A 12,775-nucleotide genomic window follows, 5' to 3' on the forward strand; every position below is an offset into this window, starting at 1 on the left:
ATTTTCAAGTTCTGTTTTCAATTGAATAAGTTGGGCTTTTATCGATGCGCCTATAGTTCTTTTCTCTGAGTTGGCTACTCATGAGATAACTAGCCTATTAGGTGAAGCCGTTAAGGAATATAAACGCAATGAACTCGAGAATTCGACTAGGAATCGACTACTCGATCGTGCTAATCTGCAAGAGTCATTACGGCACAGTTAAAAATCTATTAGAGACCGGAGATAGGTCAATTCGACAGAAGTGTGTGATTGAGTGTAGGTGATTCCACCTAATGCCCACCATTTTCTCCTCCTATGAGGTCTCTCTCTCTCTCTCTCTCTCTCTCTCTCTCTCTCTCTCAAATCTTAGGTATAAGACCACTCCTTCAGGCAAACATAAGTTGAGATAACAATGGACGAATCAAGGCTACAACAGTATTTGAATACTCTATAATCAGGCATGCTTAATGATAGACGATGCTGCAGAGGGATCAAGCTATATGTGAGACCATCTTGGCCCAAAAATTTGGTTGCCATGGAATGATATAAAGTAAGCCATGTTGAGAGTTTGACAAAATGGTAAATATGCATTTGTATTCAACGAAAGTCCCCCGTATTAGAAGGTTTACAAAGATAAAGTCCAATTCAAATTGATTGACAGAATTTCAAGTATAAGAGCATTCGATTCTCTGGGTATTTGAGCATGTCTTGCTACTTAAGGACATGTGCGGAGGTCTAAGAAAACTATCAATCTCGTCCTTCAGGTTGTAAGATCTCCATGTCTGTACGCTCAACTCTCGGACATCTGCATTGGGACATCCACCGCTCCGACTTATCTACCCGCTCACTATTTCAAGAATCAGGACGTTCAAGGATGCACTCGCGAATTCCACCTTACCACCTTATAGACGGTGGTGTCACCGCAAACAATCCGGTACATAATCATCACTATTTTCATAGTGGCACACCTTGATCTCGGCATATGATCAAAACATCACTTAATTCTTGCCATTTGATACTTCCGTACTAGGCATTGGTGGCTATAGCCCAAGTGTTTAAGGAGACAGCCAACGCCAATCCTGATTTCTTCCCGCTTGCAGCGACGAACTATGGACGATTTCTCGTGATCTCAATCGGGACCAGCTCGCCAAAGATAGAGCGAAAGTACAATGCCAAAATGGCCGTGAAATGGGGAACCTTCGACTGGCTTCTTCATGGCGGTTCAGTTCCCTTGGTGGATGTGTTCACTACGGCAAGTGCAGATATGGTGGACTTTCATATTTCTGCAACTTTTCAAGCACTCCCTTTTGAAGACAACTACCTCAGAATCCAAGTAAGCTCGATCAATTAAAATTGAGCTACTATCGCTTGTTATGTGATCTCAGACCTAAAGTACACCTCACACGCTCACTCGAGAAAATGTTGTAATTCTCACACGTGCGTACTGAAACGTCTTGAGATTACCTAGACTTTGTGCATGATATAAGATACTAATTCAATCTAAGAAAGAACCATCCATTTTGTCAGGTATCAACCTATATGACACATGAGAAGGGTATGCATGAACAATACGTCCAAGTAGAAAAAGTGCGCATGCAAAATACACCAATTAATTTGATATTAATCCACGTACTATAAGATAAGTATCCGAGGAAGGCACTCACTTTTTTTCTCGTTTTCTTTTTGCAAATGCAGGATGATACATTAACCGGGAAAGATTCATCTGTCGACATCGCTACGAAGGAGAACTTGGAGAATCTTTTGCGGATTGGTGAAAGGTTGTTGAAGAAGCCCGTCTCAAGGGTAAACCTCGAAACAGGGTTATCCGAACCGATCGCCAAAGGAACCACCAATGCTGACGCTCTAAAGAGGTGCTCGAACACGTCCATTCATGACAATCAATGAATTAAATTATGATCAATATTGCATCTATGAGTACGTAAACTTAACTCTATATCTCTGACGCAGGTTTGCTAAAAAACTCTCCGTGGAAAGAAGATTTCGAGAGTCTCGATCTCCCAACACCAATAAAAGCTCACACTGATGAAGATGGTTTTCTTCATTCTAATGAAGACTTTCCTTCAATGTCATTTCCTTAATTCTTCTATTCATTTATATAATTGATGATTGTCTGCAAAATATTCAGTTGCCTTGTATATGTAGTGCGGATCATTAAACAAAATAAATGGGCCTCAATGTGTCTTTACCGAGTACTTTGCGATATCGTATCAGCATTGGATGCAAAAGTTCTGTTTTAGATTATTGTTGTGCAGCTACATGAAAAGACAGAGTAAAGATACGAGAGACATGAATTTCTCCATGTTAATAAGTCTCAATAATTGCTGATAAGTGTTAAAAATTGAAATAAAAATGATTGGCAAATTTTTTTTTCCAGATAACTTGTTGGTATCCTACCAAAACTCTCAAGAAATTACCAACTTTTTTTACTATAATTTGCTTAGCAAATTTTTTTACTGACTTACGAATTTTTATTTGGAACTAATCGAAGCTTCAAATTACTAACTCTTATATCAATTATCAACCAATAGAGTGATTTACATCATGACCTTCCCAAAGGTGAACCACCTAAGAAAAGCTAATGAATTACTAAGACGATGCTCGGCCTAGATTCTCTTAACCCTTATTAATTGCAACTTGGTACTTGATTCAACATGCAATTTATTTTACCTTTTATAGCCATCACTAATCTATCATAGGTCGATTAGAAAACTAAGTAAAAAAAAGTGAGAGTACATATTACTTTTGCAAACTAGAGATTAATAAATACGAGAACTTTGTTTTTTGGTTGAAATAATTACAAGAATTTGTTTACACTAGATTAATCTAATGTCCTTTCACAATTTTTTTCTTTATTTCAAAAATGTTTTGCAAGCAGTCCTTGCCAATTTTAATCTCAATCCACTAACATATGGAGAATGACCTTGTGAGTATGCAATTAATAATGAAACATTTAATAATCAAAATAGAAAATAAATTAGTGGAAAGATTAAAAAATCTAAAATGCATGAGAAAACAAAGATGGATCCTTATTCATCATCCATTGAGACAACTGTTCTTCCACAAAAATATTTATTGTCAAATTATTGCATATAGATTACCTAAGCATTTAGTATAGTTTTTAAATGAATTTATTTTTCTTTTTTCTTTTTTGGAAAAAAGGGAAAAGAAAAGAAGAAGAGAAAGTTGGAGTTGAGGATCTATGTGTGACCAACCAAGCCTTGAGGGATCAAATTGCAATTGAAACAGTAAATGAGGGGCCAAAATGCAAATTTCAAAAGTTGGGGGCCGATTTGTAAATTTTACAAAATTCATCCCAAACCCTTAAATCATCATTTTTTTTTTATCATTTTCCCCTAATTAATCTTGAAATTGAACTTGGTCCAGGTCTAATTAATCAAATCGGGCCAAAATGACCAAATTACATTAAATTGGACATTCTTTAGCAAGATAACGGACACCTTTAAGGGACGTTTCACAAAATTGGGAAAAAGGAATGGTAAAGTATGGTTGGGGGCTCAAAGAACTACACACAATCTTTCTAATTAACAAAAAACGGCAATCAAATTGATAGGTTAAGGCACTCAAACCAGCTGCCAAAACCCAGTCCATAATTTGATTTCAATTTGGAGTTGCTGAGTGAGCCACTTTACGACCCCACCATATCCAACTCAATTGCCTAGTCATCTTGATCTTTGTTTGAGACCATCATTAGGAGTGCAGATGGACAAAATTGGGCCAGGGATAAACTGTTGGAGGCACATGAAGATCTCATCCAAATCTGCTCACTCAACAGTTGCAAAAGTTTCAAAATTTGACAGAAGTCAGAGAGTTAGTAAAGGAGCTCAATTGAAAAGCTTGGTAGGTGGGCAAGAACCAATCAAAAGATCATTTTATCCAGTAGATAAGATCTCTTAATGAGATGAGACTCTTTTTGGACATAAAATTTTGGAGACAAGAGGCAAAAGCAGAGCTCATAGTCGTTTTAAGAAAAATACCTTCACAAGCAACTCAAAAAACCCTCAACCAAGAAATTCTAGATTGACCATTGGAGAGAAAAATGAAATTTTCACAAATTTTCATTCAAAATTAGCCAAAACCTTCAACTAAAGAATGAAATTTCGGTCAAAGATGTTTCCAACCATTGGTCACACATTTCAAATGGAGATCAAAAAGGCCTCCTATAGTCCCCTAAAAAAATACCAGCTTGGCAAGCAAGGGAAGTCTGATATTTTTTTCCTAGCGCTGAGCCCAATCGGTCACGGGTTAGGAAAAGTAAGCGTTTTTTAGGAAAAAAAAATGAGGGACATATAAGGAAATCCATGATTGTAACATAAACTATGATATATATACTTGGGTATTTTGTCAAATTGGTCAACGGAAGAGCTCCTGGAGTCTAGTTTTGGAGACTAACAAAAGCCTTCATTGTCAGTTCTCTCTTTGCAAATCTAATTTTTCAATTTGAATGAGCCAAATTCTAGACATCTCTAGAGGATAATTTCTCGGTTTCCTTGGCTAAGAGCCACATGAAAAAGAAATTAGGAAGAAAGGTCAGGATCCTAGATGTATTTTTGTTAAAGTATAAACATGTGTAGACCATCAAAAATTAAGAGGAAAACCAGCCTAGAAAATTGATTTCTGGGGCTGGAATTTTTCTCTAATGTTAAACCTTCTTCAAGAGCCCTGCATTTTTTACTTGCTATTCCCCTTCGCATGCGTTTTCTTTTTTCATGGGTTTGATGATGAATATTATATGGAAGTACAAATGATGCTGAGGTAAGCTTGATTTGGTATTTAAATCCCTATGTGAACCGTGAGGTCATTTAGAATTTGAGCCAAAAACCAAGCTGAGGACCATGCGTGTATGCTTCTTGAAGAGGTTGTTTCGATGTGCTTTGTTGATCATTTTCTAATATTTTTGTTGCATTTAAAAGTAAATGTTACCTAATTTCATTTCGATCAAGTTATTCTTTCCGTAGATCTCGCATGTGATAAGTGTCGGGGCTTGAATCTAGACATGCAACTTATGTACTTGACATGGGTTCAAACCCAAATTTGCAAGAACAACTCAAACCCACATATTTGGGTCTGATTCCAGCAATGTTTTTTTTTTTTTTTTTTTTTATCGAGGAACCGCCGGAGGTCATCCTTCGGGGATCACACGACCCTCTAGTGCCTGGATCCCCGACCCTCTAGTGCTCGGTGGCACCGTCGAGCCTCGCCGCAAGCCGCTATTTAGATGTAAACCTTGAGGGAGGCTAGCCTAGGACCCCAACACCAGGACCCTTTGCTTAAGACACTTCAGCAATGAGAGGGTTCGAACCCTTGACCTTGGCGATGAGAGAGAGAACGCACACCAACTGCGTTGCCCGTGGTTGGGTTGATTCCAGCAATGTTCTTGTGCATTTTAGTCTATAATTTCTGGCTAATCTTATTCTTTGCATGTAGTAGTATAACTTTGATACTTTGATTTCATGTAAGATTGTGTATGGATCATGATTGGAGGCCATGAATATGGCTTGAGGAAGCTGTTTGGGGTGGTTTAATGTTCACGAATTGTTCGACGAAATGCCCAAACCAAGTTTTGATCTTGAAATGGTCAATTCAAGCTTGGTTATTGTGATATTCATGTTTTGAGTTGGTCCATGTTCATGTAGATCAAGCATAAATCGGTTTAGTGAATTAATTTTTTTTTAAAATTAAAAAGAAAAATCTGAAAATTTCAATAAGTAATATAAAAAATGTTGGATGGTATTAAATTGGGATACGTGCACTACAAGTTCTAAAACTTGTCTTAAAAATTCAATTGAGTCCTAAAATTTTAAAAAAATGCAATCAGGTCATAAAACTTGTCAAATTTGTGTAATCAAATCATTCTATTAACATCATCAACATGTGTAATGGAAAATGGTGACGTGGCATTTTTTTAATTACTTTTTTCTTTAGATCTTATTTAAATAATAGTTAAAAAAAGGTAAAATAATTAAAAAACAAAAATGGAAAAAAAGTGCAGGATCATGGTTGGAGGCTGCCACCACCACCCATCGCCGAAGGGTGGCTAGCCATCGAAAGCCTTGAGCGAAGGCCAACATCACCTAGCCAAGCCTCGACCCCAAGAAAGGACCGACGACCATTGTTATGCTCGAGCGAGGCTCGCCCAAATTTGGGCGAGCTGCATTAGCCCCAACCAAGGTGTCATCCAAATCTAGGCAAGCCTTACCGACCTTGCTCGGGCTAGCAATAGCCTTGCTTAGGCTGACAAGGGCCGACCCCACTTCGTCGCCTAGGGCCAGCGACCTTCGTCGATCCCTCCAGCGATGGGCGACAATGGCAGCCTCTAGCCACGATCTTGCAGCTTTTTTCCATTTTTTTTTTTTTTTTTGGCTTTTTTTATAAAAATTTTACTATTATTTAAATAATATTTAAAGAAAAAGGTAATAAAAATGCCATTAGACAAGTCAATGAGGTTAATAGAAGGACTTGATTACATCAATTTTACAAGTTTTTGGACTGAATTGTACTTTTTGAAAGTTTTAGGACATGTGGTACACACCTCCCTATTAAATTAGGACAAAGATGACATCTATGAAATTTTCCTAATTTTTGTAAAGTCATTTTCCTAACAAGTCAATGAGCTATCTCAAGGCATGATAACAAGACCATGTAATATTTTTTGCCCAACTTATATTAGGCTTTCCTTTTTCGCATTTACTTTCATATCATTTCAATTTCTTGGATGTTTGTTTACCGCACCGCTTTTTGATAATTTGAGTTTTAATTTCTTTCCTAAACTAGGTTAGGACTAGACTAGATATTAGGGAAAACAACCTTACAAAAACATTTGCATGCTCAGTTAGCAACTTTGATATCTCTAGGATGACAATTGATAATTAAGATTGTGTAGTCATTTAGATAAACACCATTCCAAATTAGTGGTACTGCAAAGGTCTTAATAGAAACATTAGTGTAAACAAGTCACTGTTCTTAAAATATCTTATTGTGAAGAAATTGAGACGATGCTTCCACGCCTCGATTGGTATCTAGCTAGCTCCAATAGGCTGGCAATGACTCCTAGAAAATACTTAAGTTGTTAAGAACTAGAAAAATGAAATCCAAAATTGCACAAGATATGGACTTAAGAAAGCTTGTACCTACTCAAGGGTAGGGGTGAGCATTGGTCTAGGGTCATACCTAGACCGACCTTGGACCAGCCCAACCCTGCCGGTCCTAGTCCGGTTTCCAAGGAGACTGGGTTAGTTTTTTATCCTAGGATTCCTAAACCAGCACTGTGTGGGTTGGTCCTCAGTCCTGAGAGTTCAGGTCGGTCCAATCCGGACCAACCCTAACTATATATATTAAATATCTAATATATTATTTATAATTTTTTTATATAAAAAATCTTAAAATAAACGGCATTAACAACATTAAACAACTCTTTCATGAAGAGTTCAAGTAATTTTACATTATTCTTTAATAATTTAGATTTTTAATATCTTTTACGGCATCAACAATCATAATTTACGAATGAGAAAAATGTTTTTGTGAGGAGTCCTCACAGCATCCAAAATGGCATAAATAGCTCCTTACGACATCCTCCTCTAGTGTTTATTCTCTTCTGTCTTATTTGTCCTCTTAGTCTTCAATTTGCAAAAATCAAAAGAAACAACTTCTCCGCTTGCCACTTGACACTCGCCTCGCTTGCTTTGGGTCACTTGTGCCACTTGTTGCTCGATGCTCACTTGGGTTGCTCCCCGCTCGACACTTAATGTTGACCCCACTCGACGCTCACCCCACTCGACCCTCAGCCCACTTGACCCTCACCGCTTGCCTTTCTTAACCGACCTTGCTCGTCATCGAACCCATTGGGTCGGTCCGGTTCTCGGTTGCCCTTTCAAAGGGTACAAAAAATAAAAGAAAAAATTATTGGTTGATCCCAAGTTGACCTTGGAACCAGACCGAACACATTGGGTTGGTCTGGTTCTTAATCATTTATTCAAGGAGTACAAAAAATGAAATAAAAAATTATTGGTTGATTCTGAGTTGATCCCGAAACCGGACTAAACCCACTGGGTCGGTTCGGTTCTCGGTCCCAAGCTCAATAGAGTTGGTCCTTGGTCCCAAAAATTTAGGATTAGCACTGTGTGGGTTGGGCTTAGGGTTAGGGGGTGGACCAATCTAATCCTGAGCATGCTCACCCCTACTCAAGAGCGTGCCGGCCCACCTCTTTAGTAATACTCAAAACCTCTTCCTTTCCCCCGATGGAAAAATAAAGCTCGAAACAACAATAATTTTGCAAGTTTAGATTTAGGAAACAAACGTGTGATTGATATGGGCTTGACAAAATCACTGCTAAGTGTTAGCTTAGTAATCCATTAGCTTCCCTTTGGTGGTTCACCTATGGGAAAGTCACAACAACCTAATCTAATATATATTAATATCTTGACGTCCTAAATCTCATGCATGCTATGCTATAATGAATTGACTATAAGCAATACTGTGAAATTAATTCCTAAAGCTAAGAACATGATATGTCGTGAATGCTGCGACATGAGATAGAATTAATCATGGATCAAGCTTATAATACAAGTTATATGAAATGTTAAATTTTTGTATTTTCTTTTATATTGTCAAAAAAAAAAAAAAAGCAAATTAAATCCCAGGACTCCACATATGACCTAATGATTCTCATTAAATTATGATATGGTTAACAACTTAATGATGCAATTCTATCCATGATTGTAATTATTAATATCACGTTCCATAGGGGCGTGCTGTCTCATTTTTATTTTTATGTTTTTAAAATTCTTAACAATGAATGCAATTACTAACAAAGCTACCCGTAGGGAACGCTTGATGTAATTTAATCCTAATACATGTTATTTTCCTAAATGACATGTGACGGATCCTAATGTCATTTTTTGATTTATTTTATTACTTAAATTATTCTATGAATTCTAACACTAGCATGCATTGCGTTAGAGCTTAAATCATAGACATGCGTCCTAAGTTCTAAATGCACATGCGATATACAATATATGAGATATGGACATAATTATCATCCATGAATTTGATGACGCATTCAAAAATGAGATGTGCCTTATCCGCAATTCAACATTATCTATTAACATTCAAATTTTTATATTTTAATGTGATCCAAATTCATTCAATTGATCATGATAAAGTACACCACAAGTACCTAAACTTGGCACAAGTGGAGACTTAAATGCTAAAATTTCTAAAAATACACTTAAGTGCCAAAATCGAAGAAGAATAGGATACTTAAGTGTCAACGATGAAAATTTCCAACCAAATTGTGATGTGGCATTTTTCCAGCGAGTTAAGTGCAAAATGACATCGTTTCACGTTGACCTGGCTGAGTACATAACAACGTCATTTTTGGCGCTGACGTGGCTATATAAGCCGAAAACAATGTCATTTTGCCTATGGATTCGAATTTTAATGTAAATTAATTAAATGAATTAAAAAATTAAATTTATATAATAATAAAAAAGTAGTAGCAGCGTTCGACGAGGGTCTACATAGCTGCCGCCCCACCATCGCCGGCAAGGGTTAGCATTGGTTGGGGGGAGGATCAACCGAGGTCATCAGGCCTTGGGCAAGGGCCAGCGACCTTAGCTGACCACCGGCAAGGGCCTGGAAGCCCTCGTCTAGATTTGGGGCAAGGGTTGCAACCCTTTGTTGAATCTAAGGGAGGGCACTGACCCTCACCATAGATCTAGCCTATTGCAGGCCCCTACCCACAATCGGCCACAGTCGCTAGCCCCTACATAAGCCTCAACGACCCCAACTAACCCTCCACCCACCATTGTCCGCTCTTGCCAGCAATGATAGGAAGTGACGAGGGCTGTGCAAGCCCTCGTTGAATGCTGCACCTGTTTTTTTTTTTTTTTTTGGTTCCTTTAAAATATTTTAATTAATATATAAATTCAATTTTTGGGGTAAAATGAAGTGGTTTTGCATCTTCCTTGTTGAGTCAATTTTTTGACATGCAATGTAGACCACTTATATTTTTAAAAATATAACACATCATATTTCTAGCCACCTTCGCCGAATTTGGCACTTAAACGTTGCAATTTTAAAAAAAGTGGCACTAAGGAGTACCTTTTAGAAATTTTGACACTTAAGGCTGCGTTTGGTTGCAAGTTGTTTTTGTTCCCAGGAACAAAAATTTCTGTTTTTTTGTTCCTGGGAACAAAAAAGGAACAGAAACGCGTTTGGGTGCGTTTTTGTTCCAAAATTGTTTTTTTGTTCCTAGAAACACATCTGGAATAGAAACAAGAAACAAAAAAAAGTTGTTTCTTGTTTCTAAAACAAAATTGAGAAACACTTTTTTATTTTCTTCTTCTTTTCTTCTTCTTTTTTCTTTCTTTTTTTCTTTCGCCGGTGGCCGGCCTCGTCCATGGCCGGCGACCGGCCAAAAGAAGAAAAAAAGAAAAAGAAAAAAAAGAAAAAAAGAAAGAAAATAGAAAAATAAAATAAAAATATTAAAAAATAAAAGAAATAAAAAAATTATACAAATTTACCGAACGTGTTTTTTTTTTTTTTTTTATTCCCGAACAAGTTTACCAAACGCGTTTTTTTGTTCAAAATTATTCTCCGGAACATAAACACTTTTTTCTATTTCTGTTTTCTGGAACAATTTTTAAACAGAAACGTTACCAAACGCACCCTAAGTGTCTATTTATGCCAAGCTTTGGCACTTGCACTGTACTTTAGCTAGAATCATATATAACATTCTATAAGTACATGAAATGCATGAGTCACCCCTCACATGTGAGTTAAAATTAGCCGAGATTGCTTACAAAACATTTTTAAAATGAAGAGAAATGGTACCAAAATAGTATTGGATTTATTTAGCATGATCAAGTCATTGTATTCAAGAAATTTTTGGCTCATACAAGTAAAATATTATTCCTCATTTTACTTGGGCTTCTAATTGACTTGTTATAGAGTGGTGACTCAAAAATGAATTAAATGGCATGTTTAGATAATTTAATTAAAAACCTTGAAGTTGTGATTGAGATGAGATTGGGAGAGTTCACGCTAGGCAACCGTACCATATCTTTAATGAGCGACTATTTGTACTCGCCTAGTAATCTAGTAGCTTTCCTCTAGGTGGTTCACCTCTAGGATGGTTGCAACTGGCCCTAATTTGTTCCAATATTTGGTGAATATCACAAGGACGAAATCTTGTGATCTAGGCTAAGGGCACTATGGTGTAGTTTTCCTATTGCATCCTCCATGGTTCTATCTGGAGAAAGAGAGCGTGGATGAAGGTGGGCATTGAAGATTTAAGTTGAGACATGTTGATACAAAATGACCATGGTTCGATCTGGAAAAAGAGACAATGGATGAAGGTGGGCATTGGAGATTTAAGTTGAGATATGTTGATATATAATGATACCTAAATCAAGGAGAACAGAACAGATGTAACAATGAGCTCATACATGAGGGAGAAATCATAGATGCACATCTGAGTTAGGGTGGAAAAAGTCTTACATCAAAGAATTGGCGTGATCTACAAAAATTAATATATCCTAGTTGGTTCATAACTCATTGATTTAAACTTTAAGTGAATGTGCATTCAATTGGATATTGGATTTCTACTGCATGCTTTCAATAATAAATATCCAGAAGTCACTTTTTGACACTAAACATATATAAATTTATATACATATGTATATATATATATATATACATAAGTATATTTATTTATTTATATTTATATTTATCCTCAAACAGAAATCTTCGATGTACCAGCAAGGCTACTACTCTCGATAAGACAATTCCATGTGCTACAGAGTTAGGAGTAATAATTTTGACGAGGACCCCCTTTCCCTCCATGTCAAAACAAGAGAGGATGAAACAAGGGTTTCATTAAATCTACCGCTCTCTCTCTAAACACTAGTCAGGATTTTCTCTCTTTTCCTTTGAAGTCGCCGCCAATCTGCAGTGCCGTCTCTCTCTCTCTCTCTCTCTCTCTCAAAACAAATATGTGAATGATATCTTTCTTTTCATAAATAATAAAATAAAATAAAATAAGGGTTTCATTGATGTTTAAGCAACACACCGGGATTTGGTCGCATCGTGCTATGTCCATGAGCATGGTGAGATACTTCATCTACTCAGTGGTCATTCGTCCACCTAATCTTAAGATCCATATTATAAAAGAAAACTAGCTATAAACATTGCATTCTGCAATTTAAATTCATCCGTTTTGAAAAATCTATTATGTTTTCAAGATTATACGAATTGTGGATATTAATTACAGACCATCCTCCTTAAGTACTAGAAAGAAACGTTCGTGGATTTTCTAGAAGTAGTATACCGGCATAGTCTTCTGAATTCTATGCCACCTTTTTACTTTGACATAGTAAGCTGCGACTCCAATAACTAATTGTCATTATTACGATACGCCAAAGTAGATATTCACCAGGAAATGGGAGCAAACTAATCGAGAGCAAAAATCAACGTCTCGTTTACGAGGATTCAAACGCAGGAGAAGGACCTGCATGTCTTTGACTCAATCCCATTCGCGTTCATTTTCTTCCTTCCAGAAACCAAAAGGGTCCTCTCATCTTTGACGTTTTCCGAGAATCAAGAACTCGGTTTGCAATTTGAATGGGTCTGACCATTTCTCATCTCTTGAAATTCACATGACAGAGCATTTCGAAAGCGTCTTCATGAATCGATCTAAGATGGTTTCCGGGGTCTTTTCGCGAAACGACTGAGTATTCTTACAGGGTATTTTTGTGAA

At 36.9% G+C, this 12,775-nt stretch overlaps 1 pseudogene; it reads left to right on the forward strand.

Annotated features, from left to right (window-relative positions):
- The first annotated feature begins 272 nt into the window (after positions 1-272).
- LOC104451085 lies at positions 273-2,023 on the forward strand (annotated as a pseudogene).
- The last annotated feature ends 10,752 nt before the right edge of the window (positions 2,024-12,775 follow it).

This window comes from Eucalyptus grandis, chromosome 6 (genome assembly GCF_016545825.1).
Source record: "Eucalyptus grandis isolate ANBG69807.140 chromosome 6, ASM1654582v1, whole genome shotgun sequence".
In the NCBI taxonomy this organism is placed as follows: Eukaryota; Viridiplantae; Streptophyta; class Magnoliopsida; order Myrtales; family Myrtaceae; genus Eucalyptus; species Eucalyptus grandis.